This window comes from Podarcis muralis, chromosome 2 (assembly GCF_964188315.1).
Source record: "Podarcis muralis chromosome 2, rPodMur119.hap1.1, whole genome shotgun sequence".
In the NCBI taxonomy this organism is placed as follows: Eukaryota; Metazoa; Chordata; class Lepidosauria; order Squamata; family Lacertidae; genus Podarcis; species Podarcis muralis.
Window position 1 is genome coordinate 30,307,502 of NC_135656.1, and position 19,444 is coordinate 30,326,945.

The following is a 19,444-nucleotide window of genomic DNA, read 5'->3' on the forward strand; positions in this document are numbered from 1 at the left end:
TTGGGGAAGGTGGACGGACAAACAGACGCTCTGAAGCGGGGGGGTGGGAGAGGCGCTTGTTCTGCGAGCCTTTCCCTCCCTGCGCAGCGCGGCGCGGGGGGGGTGTTGGTAGGGGGAGGGGCGGGCGCAGGTGCTACCGCACGTGGCCTCTTCGGGGCTCCCCCTCCCCCGCGACGGGGGCGGGTTCGCGCGCTCCCTTCTTCGCTCGCTCGCTCGGGGCTACAGGCGGCTCGGGCGCAGCCGCGTGCTCTGCCAGCCTGCCAAGCCGGAGCCGGGCGCACAAGAGCCTCCTCTTCCGAGTCCTTCCCCTCCTCGCTCGGCGCGTCCAGCCGCCTCCTTTCTCCTCCTCCTCCTCCTCCTGTCGTCCTCCTGCCACCGGGCTGCCCCGGGGATGTCGCTCGTGGCGAAGGGACCCGGGGCTCCTGCACTCGCCTGCCCCCGCCGCAGGGACCACTGAGAGAGAAGCGTGAGTCACCCGCCAGAGCTGCCCGGGCGCCGCCTGTCGCCTGGGCTCGCCTTCCCTCACCGCGGGTTTTTTCCCCTTCTTTCCTCCCTTTTTCTTCCCTCTCTTTGGGGGCTTTTGCGCGGGAAAGGGGGTCTCTGGCCTGGGTCTTCCCCTCTCCTCAGGGTTAGTCCGGAGGGAGGGGAGGGGACGGAGGCGCGCGCACGAGGCGAGCTGGGCTGGTGGGGGTGGGAAATCCCCGTGGTGTCAGGGAAAAGCCTGGCTGAAGGCGCAGCCGGCGCGCGAGAGCTGTGAGGCGCGGGGTTTGGAGGGGGGTGGGGGCGGGGGCGCCGCTGCCAATTCCGACCCCTCTCCCTCCCGTCGGTGGTGTGTGGGGCCGCTTCGAAGCCTGACTCTGGCAGATGATTCATTCCTTGCGGGGGAGGCGCGGAGACACTTGGCTAATCCTCCCCCCAATAATGGCGAGCAGCGTGCGCGCTTGGAGGGGTGGCGGGGGATGGGATGGTGGCGCTTAATCTCTCTTCTGCCGTTTCTTCTGGCGTGTTGGCGAGGTCTCCTCTACGACCCCCACCACCCCACAGCAGCAGCAGTTGCAGCCCCCCCCCCCTTCTCGCCGCCGCCTCGCTCCGCGGTGGGGCGCGCAGAGAGATTCCCAGAGTGGCGCATTTCTAGTTCCAGGGTGACACGACACTTGACCTCGTGTCCCTGCAGTGTGGTGATCCTCCGCTCTGGAAAACTCCTAGGTGCGCTTGGGAGCAAGTGCCCGTGAACTCGGCGGGATTTACTTCTGAGTAAACATGCGTGGGCTGGGGCTGTAGGTGCTGGAAAATCTGGTCGATGGTAACTTGTAGATCCTTCCTGTTGTTGGCTATGGGGAAGAGAAGATTGACCTGGGTTTAATTCGCCCGGGGAGGGATCTGGCGTCGTGGGGAAGAGATGCTGGGAGTGTTATGTGTGGGGTGGAGGAGCCTGTTTTAGTGAAGCCGGATGAGCGCTTAAACTTTCTTATTTAAAGGTTCGAGGTTGAAACTAGTGACATTTGGGGATCGTAGTGCCGCTGGCTTTGCCCACCTCCTCGGTTGCAAGCTCGGCTAAGAGTGGCGGGTGGGGGTAGCGCAGAGCAAAATCCCTCTCTTTATTGTTTCTTCTGCAGCCTTCATAGAGAAGTTGGGTTGCTGTGCAGAATAACAATACCGAGCTAAGCTCCCTGAACAGATCTGCAACACCATCCCAGGCTGAATTGCCAGAGACTAGAAGGGGAGAGGGGATTTATAACCCAGCGGTGCCTTTCCAACCACCACCCCCCTTTCCCCTTGTGTTATCACACACACATTATTACACCTCAGCAGGGAGCTCGCAATGAGAGCTTCCCTTAGAAATCATTATGGAAGCAGTCTGGAGCAAACTAGCTCCAGGGGAAATGGGAGATAACTTTAGCAAGCGCCAAGCCGCAAAGCCAAATACTAGCTGTGGTTGAAGATTACAGTATTGTGCCAATTCATACCTTGCCTTTTGTCTCTCTCCTCTCCCCCTCCTCCTTCCACCTTTTACAGATTTGATATTTATACAGCAGTTGGCTGGCTCTGTTCTTTTGGCTTTGTTAGATGTAGCGTGTGAGTATGCTCTGGAGAAAGGAGAATAGACTAAGGGGCAGCACTGTCTTTAAACTGCTTCTCCCCCCCCCCATGGTGTGTGGGGGGTGGGAGGAAAGCCCCTCAATTACAGAACCAGCCAAAAGAAACTCAAGACCAGCTGATACTGCGGGGAAGGGGATGGGCGGGCTGCAGTTGGGGGTCTGGCTTGGAGATGAACTGTAGTGTGATTTGGAGGAATGAGGCAATGGGTCTGCATTCAAAATTCCAGCCTAGCCTGGGACTTCCTAGTTTAGGGGTCACAGTAAAATGGTACAGTCGGGGCCTATGCTTCTGGATTGGCCCTGGAGCACAAAATTAGAAGCATAGGATGTGACTTGGGATGAAAAGAGCCACCTTTTCCCGCTGAGACTGGGGTTGGCAGTGCGAACTGTTCAGACAGTGTAGACTGGCAGCCTGTTCCCATCAACCGCATGAACTAGGGGGGCTGGCTGAGTGGTGTGTGCACACCTGAGTGTGCTGTGGGTGTCTTTATGTTGGTAACCGAGAACTAATAAATTCGGAATAGCAGTGGCCTGTCCCTCTGCGTTCTTGGTGAACCAAGATCAGGACTGTAATGCTGGACAGTAACTGCTTTATTGATAGGGGCATGATAGGCATTTTCTCCAAAGCTGATGAGGGTGTGTGCAGATTTCCTCAGGTAGGGGGCCAGGAAACGCTTTATGGTGCCATTGGAAGGTTTCTGATCAGTTTCTTCTGCATCTAGATACACATAGCCATACACTTACGAAACTTAAGCGTGGGTGAGGTTATATACAGCATTTTGCTGGTGCTGATGGATGAATAAATAACTTCTTGGCAAAATAATGGCAACAGATGTAAGTGTCCTCATAGTTTGTAACTATTATTGTTTTTTTCCTAAACAGCAGACACTTCATTACTAGAATATGCTGGGATGAAGTTTTGTCCTTTCCCGCCGTTTCAGTTTTAAATAATGCCAGAATAGGTGGTGTTTAATTGAACAGACCCATTAATAATTATGTCTTGTAAGCTATGAAATTTGCATCAAACCCCCCCCCCCCAGTCTGCAACCCACCCACCCCAAATTATGTTTGCATTTTGGATTTTTAACGGAGATCTTAATTAGGTCCTATTGTAATATTCCCGTTAACACTAATTAAAACCAACCCCTCTAGGTGAATGCAAATTGTAAAGAAAAGAGCTGAATGAAGGGTAGGCTGATTAAAAGGAAGGAAAGGGTAAGGAGTATATATGCCAGATCAAATGTGTATTTAGGATGTATAAGTCTTCCTTTCTTCCTCCTTTCAGTTCTTCTGTTCTCCTTGGAGCCTGTTGTGCGACTGCAGGAGGAAGAGAAAAGGATATATGTGGCAGGCTCTGCAGTGGCAAGGGTCAAGTGAGGGCTGTAAAACAACCGTTACTATTTGCACCTTAACTTTCATCTTCTGTTGGAGACCAGTGGCGATTCTCAAACGTTTTATTCTAAACAAAAGTCTGGCATAAGTAAGCTTAGGTTGGATTTGAGGGAGGAAAAGTGAAAAGTGAAATACCCTTTGCATTAAAACCAACAACATCAAAACCTGCTGTGTTGTACAGAGAATACGTACATACCAGAATTTCTGTGGTCCTGTGTATTGCTGCTTTACAGTGAAATGAGACTGTATACATGGTGTTGTGATGGTGTGGGCTTTGCTTTCATGTAAATCTGAACCAGTGTGCCTTCTAGTAGGGAAACACATTCGCCTTTGGAATGTGGCATTTTCGCTCTGTTCCAAGTGGTAGAGTTTGCAAATGGCAAAAAGATGCTCGGCAGATTTTGAAGTGGCGACATCTTAACTCATGGGGTTCCAAGGTGGTGTTCCTGTTCAGTCGTGAGCAGGGTGAAATTTCTGCCTTAAGGGATGGGTTTTGGTGAAGCTGCCTGCATCTCAATAAGACTCCCACACCTGACTCCTTCCCAAACTAGGATAGAATCGTACAGTTGGAAGGGACTCCAAGGGCCACCTAGTCCAAACCCCCTGCATTGCAGTAACCACAGCTATCCCTGAAAGATGGCCATCCAACCTCTGTAAAAACCTCCAAAGGAGGAGAGCCCACCATCTTCCGAATGCATGCCTACTGCCTCATTTCTCCAGGAAACAGATCTTGAGGCAAAGAAGAAAAGTCAACCAATTGTATAATATCTGGTTTAGAAGAGTCCAGTTTCCTGGTTTTAGATTTTTATAAGGTAATTTCACTGTCGGTTTTGATTTTTCAAAGTGGTTTTCAGGATAGTGTCTTTGTTTTGTGCTAGGGAATAATATATGATGTTATAATTGCAACGGGAGACTTACTGTTCTTTAGAGGCTATAGTCTGAGGCAGGCAGCACTTGTCCCAATAAACTCCTCCACTGCAGTGGAAGAGACTAAGGAAAAGTTCCCTCACCCCACCCCAGCCATTTTCAAGATACCGGTATGCTCACAAGGAACCTTCAGACCACATTGTGATTATTTAGCACAAGGCAGAAAATGTGAGAAATGGTCCTGGGAATAACAACAAGTCCTTGCATACCAAAAGCTTCATTCCCTGCGCTTGCAGTGATACCATCTCAAATATTTAATGGCATATAGATGAAATTCTGAAAGGTTCAGTGCAATAAAAGTCACTCTAACAATTAAAATACTGTTGTATAGCATTCATGGATCCTCATTGTGTGTTGCAGAACCCTGACTGCTACTATGCACTGTCTGTGACTCTGTGTGTTGAGTGTACGGTCAGGTGGGGAAAGTTTGAGTTGTGCCTGTGTGCTTGGTGATCATGCTTGAGGCCTGCATCTATTCCCCTGTGCAAGAAATGTCAGGGCTTTTCTTGTTCTCAGGGCTGAGAAGGTTGAAAGACAGCCTTAATTTATGGCTGTTATACTTGAGCCTATAAGGTCAGAGCAGACTCTATAAGGTCAGACTCTTATTATAAAATAAGAGTTGGTCTGTAATTTTTCACTTAAGTTTTTGAGCAATAAAAAATACCATTACTACAGTGGTGCCTCGCAAGACGAAATTAATTCGTTCCGCGAGTTTTGTCGTCTTGCAATTTTTTTCGTCTTGCGAAGCACCGTTTCGGGAAAGTTTTGGAAAAGCTTCAAAAACCTCAAAAAGCTTTAAAAACCTCAAAAAAGGCTACCACACTGCGTTCTATGAGTTGCTCCTCGAAGTCAAGTTGCAACTGTATTAACGGTGTTAAGAAAAAGGAAACAAACTTGCAAGACGTTTCCATCTTGCGAAGCAAGCCCATAGGGAAAATCGTCTTGCAAAGCAGCTCAAAAAACAAAAAACCCTTTCGTCTAGAGAGTTTTTTGTCTTGCGAGGCATTCGTCTTGCGAGGTACCACTGTATTTGTATATAATTGCTTTTTACACTTAAGTTTTTGAGCAATAACAAATACCGTTACTATTTGTATATAATTGCTTTTCATTCGTCCTCGGTAACCTTTACAACAATTATGCATGGGAGTGGACAGTTTTACTACATTGTGTTATATATTGGTTTGTGTGGACTGGGGACTGAGGATGATAGTGACTTGCCAAGGACCTCCAGTGATGAAGACTGGAGGGACATCATTACTGAGCTAAGGCTTGAATGGGTACGTCAAGCTCTCCCCCCCCCATGCGAGACAGGAGGTGTTCCTGTAGGGCAGGGATTCCAAAGGAGGGATGGTGGAGGGAAAAGGTATGAAGATTGTTAGTGGTCTTGGGGGCAGAGCCAGCCCAGCCATTAGGCAGGGACAAGGTGAGGCTGCTGCCTCAGGCAGCACTCTCGTGGGTGTCCTGTCTGCCCTGCTACCTTCATCAGCAGTAGAGAAGCAGCAACACCATCAGCACCAATTTCAGGCAAGATCGTGTCTGTTTTGGACAAGCTCTCACCTGAAATTGTCATGATCCTGCCTGAAATCAGCGCCAATGGCAGCACTGTTTCTCTGCCAGCAGCAGATGCAGAAGGCCCCGTGGAGGTGGCAGATGCGGCAGTGGCAGAGCAGGTAGTAGTGGTGGCAGTGACAGGTGTGGTGGCATCAGGACAGGGTGGCAAATCTAATTTCACCTCAAGCGGTGAAAAAGGATGTGCTCTCCCTGCTTAGGGGTCTAAGGTACAGTTTGTGTCATTCTTAAGGAGCAAAGTATATTGAGAAGAAACCTAGAAGTCGTAAATTGAAAGCCAAATGATAGCCTTTCATACCAAGTAATGAGTCTCTGTCTCTCTCTCTCTCTCTCTCTCTCTCTCTCTCTGGGCTATAGTCCCTGAAGGGAAAATTAAGCAAAAACACTTGTAAATCCCAGGTTTTTGCAGGGCTACATAAGCTCAGTGCTGCAGTCCTAAGCACCTTTATGCAGAAGTAAGTACTACTGAAATTAAGGAACTTAATGCTGAGTAAATACAGGATTGAGATGAAATTAAAGTTCTTCATATCCTTGCAATGGAATTTTCTTTGTCAAATGTTTAAAAGCCCATTGTGTGCCCCATTTTTTAAGAATGCTTTCTAAGGACTGGAAGAAAGCTGGAAATGACCCGTATCTGACATAGTAGAGAATCTTTCCACTTGGGATATTTGCCTTCAGAAATCTCACGCACAATGCGGAAATGGCTTCCTTGATTTTTAGCTCTTTCCTTTCTTGAAAAGAATCTTAGAAAAAGTTTGTACATTGGCTTGGCACCTATTATTATATCATGATTCCAAAACCTCTTACTGGAGGTTCTATAGGTGTTCGATAAAACTACTAGCACATTTGCAAAGCTAAGCAGAGTCTGGTATGGTTTCATATTGCATGGGGGAACTGCATGTTGAGATTCCTGCATTGCAGGGAGTTGGACTAGGGTTGCCCTCAGGGTCCCTTCCAACTTTACAGTTCTGTGATTCTAAGAAGTCCCAACTTCAAGACTGTGTCTTGAGCAGCTGTTGTGGCTGGTAATTCTTCTCTCATTCTGGGACGCTCAGTTGTGTGGGTCTCAGGTGCAGAATTGGAAAGAAGTAGCTTAATTTTCAGCTTTTATTGTTTGTTGTCCCTACAAGCCCCACTCAGTAACCAGATCCCTGTTGGCTACTGTAAAAACACAGGAGGAGTGTCCTTGGTGTCACTGACTCCACAGAGGCTAAAATTAAAATAGGAAATTGTTTTTATGGGCATGAAGGACCATCAGAGCTGGTTTGACCTTGCTCACATGTTTTAAGTAGGATAGATTTTTCTCTGTGTACATGTTTCTATCTCTTCACTACATTCTGCATCCATATGGCTTAGATGGGGCAAAAATACTATGTGTTTTGTGGCCACCTTGTATTCTGATGCCCAGGTGTGGCCACTACTTCCCTAAAAAGTGCCTCAGGAGGGAGAGAATTGCAATCGAGAAGCAGCAAGCAAGGGAAGGAGTTCTTAACCTCCTGGCTGCTGTTCACTGTTTCCCCACCCTGCAACAAGTCCTCTCCTTGCTATTTACCAGACACCTGATGCTGTCAAGAACATGACCATTAGGGTTTGGGGCAGCATAAAATGCAGGTGCAGGCTTATCCTGTCTTAAGAAGGAAGTGTGAGAATCAAAACAGGGTATGTGTCTCTGTCTGTTTCCATCCGCAATGGGTGGTTGCCTCAAGTGTGCCCAATGGTAAATGGAACCAGGAGAACAGAGGATATCGAAAGAGCGTGATTGGCAAGGCACTCTCTTGTACATGGTAGCTGTGCAAAATGGATGCTTAATGGCATTGTGCATAAATGACAAAATAACTCTGAGCGGCCTTGAGCTTTTCATTATTATTGTTATTATAAATTGTGCAATGGCAACGAGTTCTTCCAGCTCCCTGAGAAGTGTTTCCAATGTGATAACAGCTGTTGTTTTAAGGCAGTTGCGGCTTTATACTAATGGCGAGGTGAAAACTAGATTTGCTCCTAAATGGGTGCTTGTTTACAGTGCTATTGATCTGGAGGTTCTCTGAGACAGCCTGTCTACATGAAAAAGGAACTCCAGCGTGTTCTAACCACATTGCCCCTTTTGCTTTCTGCCTTGGGACATACATGGACCACTTGTGTTTGAAAGGGACTTTGTACTGTAACCACATCCATAAATCGGAGATGGAAAAACTGATATTGTTTACACAAGCATTTGCCTCAAATGAAAGAGGTGAGTTCCTTGGCTAACTCTTTTAACTTCCTTGAGCTTCTCATACTTTCCGATTTGCACATAAATCAGTGGTGAAGGTGAGTTAAGGTGATAATAATTGATTGATTCCGGAGGGCTGTGTGGAGATAAAAAGTTTTTCAGAGACTTGGAGGTGTTGAGTAGAGGAGTTATATACACCCATGGCATATGCAGTCATTTTCATTTTGTTCTGCCACAGTGTTTGGTCAAACAGGTGTTGCAGGTTTTTGTTAATGCTTCAAGGTCTGTCTTGTGAAATCCACAGCAAGGAGGGATGGCCAAGCAGCCTTGTCTCAAAAATCAATTGCTCCTCTCCAGTGTTAAAAGCAAACACTTGTCAACCCTCAAGGGGGTTCTTCTAGCATTTAGCTTTAATGCTCAAAGGGCACAATTCAAGTTCTCCTCTGCCTGCTGCCCTTTTCTCATGACACTGCAGGTCTTCCGCATATTGGTTTGTCAATTATGTAAGTAGTGCCTTTGATTGATTGATTGATTGATTGATTGATTGGAGTAGCACCTTTCTCCCTTCTCTCCCCTGCACCCCAAATTAGCCGCAACACTTTTAGGAATTTTTCCCCAAGGTTTTTTTTTTAATCACCATATTTTTCGCTCTATAAGACACACCAGACCACAAGTTGCACCTAGTTTTTGGAGGAGGAAAACAAGAAAAAAAATATTCTGAATCTCAGAAGCCAGAACAGCAAGAGGGATCACTGTGCAGTGAAAGCAGCAATCCCTCTTGCTGTTCTGGCTTCTGGGATAGCTGTGCAGCCTGCATTCACTCCATACGCGCACACATTTCCCCTTACTTTTTAGGAGGGAAAAAGTGAGTCTTATAGAGCAAAAAATACGGTAAATTTTATTTTCGTTTGTGGTGAAATAATTGGTACATATTTATTTAATTTCATAAAATTTATACACTGCTTAATTGGGTTTTTTTTATAAAAAAAACCCCTCAAAGCAGGTTACAAAGAATATATCCATTATTAATAACAGTTTAGTCCTAACTATGTCTACTTAGAAGTAAGTCCTGCTAAGTTCAGTGGTGCTTATGCCCAGGTAAGTGGCTTTAGGCATTAGAATCGCAGCCTAGTTAGCCTTTAAAAATAAGAGAAATGCAGTTTTCCTTTGAAGTGAAATTCACTAGTTTGGAAGTTGCTTACAATGTGCACTATTCTATTTCATCACACTGAATTTGTATGGGGCTTGGAGAAGACAGCAGAGGTAGGAAAATAGAGCAAACAGGACTGTCCATTATATGTGTATAGTCATAAAACTATAGGTGCTGCTGCAGACCCTCCAAGTCTCCCTATTTACCAGGGACAGTCCCAGATTTACAGAAGCTGTCTCGGTTTCTGATTTGATCCCAGAATGTCCCACCTTTCCTTAGGACATCCCTATTTTCACTGGAGAAATGTTGGAGGGTATGGAGTTATGCGACCCCTGGGCCAAGGAGAAAAGTAACTATACAACCTTTAGAAGACATCTGAAGGCAGCCATCTATAGGAAAGTTTTTTAATGCTTAATATTTTATTATGTTTTATATATGTTGGAAGCCACCCAGAACGGCTGGAGCAACCCAGTTAAGTGGGCGGGGTATTATTGTTATTATTATTATTATTATTATTATTATTATTGGACTAGGATGTCCCTGTTTTCATCAGAAAAGCTTTGGATCAGAAGTGCTGTTCCTGTCGTCTTGGAGAAATATTCTTTGGTGCACATCCAAGCTCTGATAGTTCTTTGGAATTATTTTGTAGTTCTCTGTCCCTATCAGGAATGAGGTTGAATTGTTCATCCTTATCAGCATCAGATCCTGCCAACCTAGCAGTTTGAAAGCACAAAGTGCAAGCAGATAAATAGGTACCGCTGCGGCGGGAAGGTAAACAGCATTTCCGTGCACTGCTCTGGTTCACCAGAAGCGGCTTAGTCATACTGGCCACATGACCCGGAAGCTGTATGCTGGCTCCCTCAGCCAGTAAAGCGAGATGAGCACTGCAACCCCAGAGAGGCGTCCGCTACTGGACCTAATGGTCAGGGATCCCCTTTACCTATCAGCATCAAATAATTGCATCCTGAGGCAGTCTGGGTAGCTTATGTGCATTTGTAAAGTTTTAAAGTTGCTACTGCAGTTGTTTGCAGCTGTTGCTTCAAATTGGGCTGGCAGGTAAGACAACACAGATCAGTGTGCTAGCCAGCAGATTCAGAACAGCGAATGCTCCACCATTGACCAGTGTTTTACCAGCATTGCTCTGCTGTCACCAAGACAGATTGGCAGGTAATAGTGTGATAAGATGCCTGTAGACTGCAGGTTGCTCTCCAGATTGTGTTGCCAGGCCCTGTCTGGCTTTCTCAGTCTGCAGAGGAATCTGCAATAACTCAGTGGGACTGTAAGACTGGAGTCCAGTTTAATCTGGGCTGGACTGGTGAGACACCTAGGGATTAGATAAATAAGTGCCAACTGAAGATTTGTTGGGTTTTTTTTGTTTGTTTTTGCTTTCAAGGTAGTTTATCTAGTCCCTTGGGCTGCATTTACTCATTCAGTCTGTAAATGCAGATTTTTAAGTGCACGCATTTGCTAAATTAGTTTGTCATCACAATTTTTCAAAACATACCAGCTGATGGCAGATAAATGCCTTTTGAAGGTTACTTGAGATAATAAAAAGTGCATGTAGGGAACTCCTTAATTTATCGGAGCATTTTTATAGTATATCATGTAGCTGGGATACAGTAAATAATTCGCTCTTGTAAAACATCTAGGGCAAGTGTAAAAAAAACAACAGATGAGAAAAAGAGGGGGCTGGTTTTCAATGCCCAGTCAGAGCCTAAGCAGTGTTTGTAGCAGTAGTGGGGAATCTTCCTTGGCCAGTGGGCCAGATTCTTATCTCTCCACCTTATGAGCCAATTTTGACACGTGAGTGGGGGCACCTACCTGTCAATCACCTGATGTCACTATGATGTCTGGTGATTCTGTGCTCTGAAGCCCAAATGTGGCACGTGGCTGCTGGAAAGCTTCCCTTTAAACCTCCAGAAACTAAAGGAGAAGGGCTGTTAGTGGTAGAGCATCTGCTTTGCATGCAGACGGTCCCAGGTTTAATCTCTGGCATCTCCAGGTAGGGCTGGGAGAAACCCTGCCTGAAACTCTGAAGACCTACTGCTAGTCAGCGTAGGCAATAATGAACCAGGTGAATCAATGGTGTGACTCAGTATAAGGCAGCTTACTATGTTCTTATGTAAAGCCATAAAAGTGGTATACAACAAGATACACATAAGAGAACATACAAGGAACTAAAGTTCTAAAAACAATTAAAACCATTCCTACAAGCTCTAAAACCAATAAGATCATTCCTACAGATAACAATTAATTTTCCACAAATGACAGGGGGAGACATCTGAAATGAAAACATCTTTAGCAGGTGCCTAAACATCATGATGCTAGGTGCCTAATTTTACCTGGTATCCGATTCTAGAGGGCTGGCGCTGAAACCTTAAAAGCCCAGTTCCTAGTACAAGCTGAGCACATCTCTATGGCATGTGGTATTCTCAGCAGTATCCTCATCTGAAGAGCACAGTGGCTGGACGGGGGATGTATTGAGCACTGTAACTGGTTCGACGTTCTTTAGGAATTAAAATGCCACAGCCGAAACCTTGAGAACTACAGCTGGTAGCATATTGGCAGCCAGTGCGGTTCCCTCAGTAGAGGTGTTCTATGATGTTGATAGGATGCTCCAGTCACCAACCTAGCTGCTGCAGTCTGAACCAGCTGCAGCTTCCGGTTTATGACCGGGAAACCCATGTGGATTGCACAGAAGTAATCCATTCTTGAGGTTACCAGTTCCAAGGTATCTTGGTCTGGGAATGGTAGTAGCTGTCTTACCAACTAAAGCTGGTAAAAGACATTCCTAACCACAGAAGTCACCTCTGCCTCAAGTGACAAAGATGGGTACAAAACACATACCTGTTCCTTCAGAGGGAGTGCAACCCCATCCAAAACATGTAACTGATGTATCTTCTGAACACAGGATCCATGCACTCACAGGGCCTCTGTCTTTCCAGGGTTTAAGCTCAGTTTACTGGCTCTTATCCGGCCTACCACTGCGCCCAGACATTGGTCCAGAGTCTGCCTGGCCGCTCCCAGTTCAGATGTTCTGAAAAGCAGATGCCAGAAACTGCCCTTGCCACTCTTGTTCACTAACTAGAGTTTTCCAGACAAGAGCAATCCAACATGAAGTACAGTACACATTGCAGTAGTCCAGCCTAAATGTGGCAGGGTGCAAGTGACAACGGCCAGATCCGCATAAGATTAAACTGGGTAAAGGTCTCCTGGCCACAGCTGCCATGTAGGTCTCTGGACAGGGCTTATGAGGCAAGGCAAAGCACTTGACTCAGGTGGCATATCTGGCCCCAGGGAACACACCACTCACTGCCATGCCCCCGCCTCCTACTCTTCTGTGGGTGTGCCCCCTGCCACAGCAGAGGAGCAGGCAGCAGGGGTGGGGGGCTTTGCCTGAAGTGGCAAAACATGTGGCCAGCCCTGTCTCTTGAACCAATATTGGGTCCAGGCGCTGTCCAAACTGTAGACATTTTCCTTCAAGAGACGTTCAAGGCCTCCTAGCACAGACTGTATGTCAGCCAAGATCAGCTCACCTACTGACCAAAAGCATTTCTGTCCTCTCTGGATTAAACTCCTGTATATTAGCTGAGATCAGTCAATTTAATATTCAGTCTGTGTACGTTCTCTTTTCATGAATGCCCTTTGATTCTCTCTGCAGTGTTGGGGAGTTCAAATGACTTATTGAAAGTATTCTCTTTGTCCAAGTTGTACATGTCCTTAACATTCCCACTCCTGTCCAGTGTAATACAGTTTTGATTTCATTCCTGATAATATCCATTACACTACTGAACCCTAGTCCTAATCTGAAAATGAGCCATCCCAGCCATTATGTTTTTCTTGAAGAGAACCAAACCTTATATGAAAGTTTTTGTTTAAGTGAAACAGAAAAGAAAATTCAAGTTACCAGTTCTGAATTATCTTTTATTTCTTTTGAGAGCCAGATGTGCTAGTACATTCATTGGCATCAACCAGAATGAATAACGGTTACATAAAACAAACAATGTCTGGGAAGATTTTTTGGATTTGTCAGGTTTATTGTGCTCTTCCATCTTCAAGGGCTGGGAAGCAGCAGGTGAGGTGGAAGCCTACTGCTCTACTGCTGCAATTTGCTGTAACAAGCCAAAGATAAGCAACATGGAGGAGGAAGGGGGCAGGTAACAGGATTTCTGTGCACTGCAGAGTTTCTTAGCCGTGCTGAAGTGATCGTCTTGTTTTGTAGCTGTTAAAAATATTTCTGAAATCCTGTCTTTTACTGGAAAACCAGCACATGCAAAGTTCTAAAAAAATCAAAACAAGGTAGCTCTGGCACAGATAGGTTGCATCTTTGAAGCATCTTTGATTCCAGGCAATTCAGGACTCTCCAAGTTTCCAGAATGGATGGGCTTTATATTTAAACTTCGTACATTTACCCTGCTTATTGGAACTTTCATTACTGAGTAATAATCCAAGATTGTTCCCCATGTTTTATTCACTCTTGAGTTGTAGTCCTTTCTCCTGGGTAACATTTAACCATGCAGTGAAAGGATTTTGTTTTTTCAATATTATGGAGATACAAATTATCTTAGAAACAGTACCATGCAATCTCTCACCTGCTGGCCCAATTAGACCCACCAGGCCTCTTGATTTGGCCCGTGAGACTGTTTTGGGTGATCCAGTGACACCAGGCATAGGAAAGTTTAAGCCACTGCTGCTGCAAAGAAAGGGTTGGAAGTGTATTCCAAGGCTTGGCGGGCTCACACAATTCCTCCTTCGCAGCTGCAGCTTTGAAAACTTGGCACCTTTCCCTGTTGCCCTGACTTTGGCAGGGATCAGATCTACTTGGAAGTGATGGGGAGCGTTCATCATTTTAATGTGAGTGATGCTAATTCTGTTTTCCCATGTGAACCCAAACTGAGCTGGTTTAGGTGTGCTGAACCAACTACTCCAAGCTTATTGGCTTAAACCAGAGCTGTAGCAGATGCAGCTAGACCTGAAGCAAACGATATAGCCCGTTACATCAGACCAGTGGCCCTTCTAATCCAGCATTCTGTTCTCACAGTGGCCAACCAGCCTATGGGAAGCACCAAAGCAGGGCCTGAATATTAACAGCATTCTCCCCACTTGTGATCCCCAGCAATTGGCATTCAGGAGAATGCTGCCTTCAACCGTGGAGACAGAATATAGCCATCATGATTAGTAGCCATTCATAGCTTTATCTTCCATGCATTCATCTAATCCTCAGTTTTAAGCCACTCGTTTGTGGCCATCACCACATCTTGTTGAAACAAATTCCAGAGTTTAACTATGTGCTGTGTGAATCAGAACACTGGCTTTTGTTGACAGGCTCATAGATTTTAATTGGAATTTCAATGTATTAATGACAAAGAAGGATTAGAACACTTCCCCTTCATTTTCACCCTGTTCACTGAATCCAAGCACTCCTGATTCTTCTTAGGTTACTGTTTCCTCAGATGTGCACAGAATATCGGCCTCCTATTTGTAAATTGGCCTTCCCTGTTTAGAGGACTGTGGAGTAAAATGAAAGTTTTATCAAAAATGTGCTTTTGACTAAATGGAATTCAGTGTGGATAAAAAAAAGCACATTCAATTTACGCCTGATCCAGCAAAGCTTCTTCTGTGCATAGATCTCCATAGTTGGTTCAGGTAGAGAGGGAGAGTAAAAGAAGAAAAATATCCTTGTTCTGTGGGTGTGGGATGTAGGAAAAGACACAACCTCTGCAAAGCTTATTTCCTCCAGGTCTGCATGTTTAATACATTTTTAAAGAGGGTCAGGTTTGTGTACATATAGTGATGAATGTGTTTTGGAGATACATCGGTATTTTCAGGATCTGGGTCAATAAAAGGAACTACTTGGGGAGTCAAGAGGATAGCCTATAGCTTATGCTGAGAGAGGGTCAGAAACTGCCATTTGTTGACAGTCTTGAAATATCCAGATCTCCCCAGTTACCCTGAATGTCCACCGTGCCCCCCCACCATTTTAAAGCTTTAATTTTTTAGAGATGGCTTCCTAAAAATAAATAAATAAATCTTATTTCAAACAACCAGCATTCAAATTGTGCATACACTGTAAAAACAGCACAAGAGTTCTGCTTAATCAAAGCAATTTATTCCTTTCATCAATTTGTCAGTTTTACTTTTGGCAACTGAAAATGAAAAGTAACTTCGCTTAAAGATTTAGGTCATGTTGGTAGATTGTAAGCAGCAGAACATAACATTTTTTAATATGTGGGAACCCTTCTAATATTATGCATTTGGAATGCCCTGAAAACTAGTCAAAAGTCTGACAATGTTGGTATGCAATTAGTTATTAGTTTCTACTCCTGTTGCTTTTCTTCCAACTTGTCATTCATTAATTTTTTTGTAGGGCCATGCAAATAGTAATTAAGCACCATACAATAATTAACTGCGCATTTGATTGATAGAATGTGTATAATCCAGAAGCACCTCCACTGGCTATCACCGGAGGATTTTAAAGGCAAAAAGTGGGCAATTTTTATTCTTCTTTCTTTTGACTCCATGAACAAGTAAGACTATTGAAGCTTGGCTTGTGAGTAAATACTTTGCACATTTCTTTTGTTCTTGTTAAAAGCAACATAAACCCCTTTGCTAGCTGGGGAGCTGTGTTAGAACCCTCTAAGTCACAACTAGTCTGTGTAAGGTTGTTGGTTAGCTAATAATGCTAGATGGGACAAAACTGAAGCATTTGGAGCAGCTGGTTGCTTTATGATCCTTGTATAATTTTCTCTCTTGGTTGTTTTGTTTTGTTTTGTTTTTTGAGGGGAGGGGGTTTACTTGTGTATACTAGATCTACTGCAAGTAAAATAAAGGACAGCACACACACACACATACATTGTTGAGATCTCAACATCTGTACCATGTGTATGCACTTAGATTTTGCCACCTTTAGTCTTAGTAGGTGGGTTGTGCTAAGTAAGAGCATCCCTCGTGTTGTTCTTTGCAAAACTGTAGCTCTTCAATGTGTTAAGATAATTTCACACTGGTGGGGTGCTTGACTATTTACTGCACTTCTTTTTTTCCTTTGTAAAACTTAGGCTTCTGTTTTGGTGGGGAGGGAAGGCGGTTCATGATGGCAGCTATAGTGTGGTAGTTTCCTGCAAGCACATTGTAGATCCCTGCCTCTTCCCTGCTGCATCGATAAATCTTGCCTGTGTAGCACTTCTCTGCAGTCACCCCAGAGGATGAAACAGAACATCACCTCCGCTTCCTGAATCACAGGTGGACCCAGGTGAGCCTACACATTTGTAACCTCACCAAGCAGAGGACAAGCAATCCTTAAGAGTAAATCAGCAGGCAGATTTACAGTGGTACCTCGAGTTACATACGCTTCACGTTACAGACGCTTCAGGTTACATACTCCTCTAACCCAGAAATATTACCTCGGATTAAGAACTTTGCTTCAGGATGAGAACAGAAATCGTGCAGCGGCAGCAGGAGGCCCCATTAGCTAAAGTGGTGCTTCAGGTTAAGAACAGTTTCATGTTAAGAACGGACCTCCGGAACCCAAGGTACCACTGTACTCTTCTGATCAATGGACAATTAAAAGAGTTGCATACTGTACTCAGAAGACTGAAAAGCCTCTAAGATCCTGCTATAGAATAAACTGGACTCCGTCTCTTGAACTGTATTTGAGGGGGTGCTTATTTACATTCCCGGAAGCCTTGTTAACAAAACTCTGTCACACTTTGTGACCATGCTCTCTTTGGTGTGAGGATGACATATCCCCCAGCACCACCAATCAAATTTAAGAAGTTGATTCTGCTTCAGTCTTGCCAGAGGCTGGATCATCACAACAGGAAAGAAGCTTCACCAGCATTTCTAGACATTTCTCTTTTAAAAAGCACTCTGGGCGCTTGGAAATGGAGAACTGCAGCAAGAGTTGAACCCTCCCTCCACCCCAAAGCAATTCAGGAAAAGGGCCAAGCCTCCTTAAGGAAAACTGGTGTGTTCTTCGTGCAGTGGCAGATCTTGGGGTCTGAAATTTCAGCAACGCCCTGTGCAGCACCGAAATTCGGCGCCCCGCCGCCTCAGTTGTCTGATGTTTTTCTTTCTCTCCTCTCTGCTGCTACCTCCTCTCTTTCCTTAAGACAAGCAAAAGAATGGATTTTTTTAAAAAAAAATCTATTTCTCGCTGGTGAAATCTGCTCCCTCATTGGCTCCACATCTGTGCTGGAATCTTTATCAGCCAAATCTATACATGCAGCAGGAACACGAGGAACAGCTTTTTCTGGATTGTACCACTTGAGACTGCAGGTGGGGGAATCACATAATGGAAGATTCCACCATGCAGGAATCTGCTTCACATAGTGTTGGAGCAAAGGAATCTAGGGTGGCATTGTCCCAGACATACTAGGGTTTTGCTTTTTCAAATCTCCAGGTTGTTTGGCTGACAAACTTGTAGATGGAAATAGTGCAGTCCAGGAAAAGCTGCATCATGCAGTTCTCCTTCATGCGTAGATTGTCTCACAATACAAGGCACTGCCAATGTATAGGCTTAGTGGACGTCTGAAGGTTCCCCAACGGAAGCAATAAATACATTATAATGTGGAAAAACTAAGAAATGCCCAGTTGAACCCAGTTGAACCCAGCCAGCAATGACAATTAATACAAGGCATACTGTTTCTTGGGTGATTTTAGGTGTGGGTCATTACTTCGTCTTTTGGCCCAGTCAAGGCAATATGGAGTAATCGGCAAGCAGCTTACTATTAACCTTAAAGAGGCACAATACTAACAGGAACTTCTGCATCCCTATATCAAACTAATCTCAGACAATAGGAGGCTGAAGACCTCTGCGCCATTTAAAAAATATCATGGATCAAAATTATGTAATTTAACAGAAATATTCTATATAATTTTAAGCTAAGGCTCTACTTCGTACTGGGTTTGTCTCTCAAAAATTAAAATGTATGATTTAGAAATGCATTAGTTTCACAGTTTAGAATCTGGTGATGCGTTGGAGTAAGAGTAAAACTTAATATAAGACAGAATTCACGGTGTTCATCAGTCTTGCTTTCATTATTTACTTATTTTCAAAATGGATAAAATTCTGGAAATGTGCTTTAGAAAGGTGTTTAAATGTGCTTTTAAACTTTGGATATATATTTTATGATGGGGGGGTAATTGACAGCAGATGTGGGGCAACTAACATTGGCTGTTATTTGCTGATCAGGTATACGTTTTCTGTGGTGCAATCTGAGCAGACTGCCAGGTATGCAAGTTCTGTTGAATGTGGGACCACTTAAAGGACATGCTTTTCCTCTGCCAATTTTTCTGTTCTGTGATGGGGCAGAAATTCTTGGCTCGTGCCAAATCTGTCATATATAGCAAAGAGATTCCCAAGTCTTTCAGAACAGAAGAAAAGCAAAATCGATTTCTCCATACCCAACTTACGCAGAGTGTTATCCTCCGTCTCTTCCATTTGTATACTGATTCTCACTTGTTTATGTTTTGAAAATTTGATTTTAGAAAGAAAAGTAACCCAGAGCAGGACAACTGGTGGAATTCCCTGCGGACTGAAAACATTGCGGTGCCAGAGGTTAATTTTCTAGTAGGTTAGTTTGAGGGTTGTAGAAGTCCTGTTGTCTAAAGTGCTCTTGCAACGCAGGGGTATGCCACCATCTTGGAAACTGAGTTGCTCTGGTTTAGCTGGTGGGTAGCTGCACTGCATTGCACACACTGTGTGTGTTTGTGTAGTTATCTCCAGGGTCACATTGTATCGCTGTGCACCTATCTGTGCGGCAGATGCGGATGAAGCATGCTGTTCTGCGCTGAAATACTCTGCAGGTAATCTGCATTAAAGTACATTGTCTGCTGCGGTGAGTTAAAGCAGCATTATAGCAAGGAGAAAATACGCGGGCCGATTCCCATTGTGTTGCGACAGTCTCCATCAATAATACATAAAGAGAACCATTTCTCTCCTTAGTGGGCAGCCGTGGTTGTGTCGCTGGGCTTGCTTGGCCTCCTCGCTGCAAATTTCTTGTACTCGCCACCAGTTTTATAGGTTACTCTGCTTTCAGCAAAGGGGTATTAAATCCTACTTTATTTTGTGGCTTTTATTTTGTGCCTCTTTTGTCTCTG

The 19,444-nt window shown here is 44.8% G+C and overlaps 1 protein-coding gene across 2 annotated transcripts in view; it reads left to right on the forward strand.

Annotated features, from left to right (window-relative positions):
* The first annotated feature begins 360 nt into the window (after positions 1-360).
* RBFOX3 (RNA binding fox-1 homolog 3) overlaps positions 361-19,444 on the forward strand; it is a 342,557-nt gene continuing 323,473 nt past the window's right edge. For both annotated transcript variants that reach the window (XM_077924106.1, XM_077924107.1), the window contains exon 1: positions 361-466. The gene's annotated coding sequence lies outside the window, so the exon portion shown is untranslated. The remainder of the gene's footprint in view (positions 467-19,444) is intronic.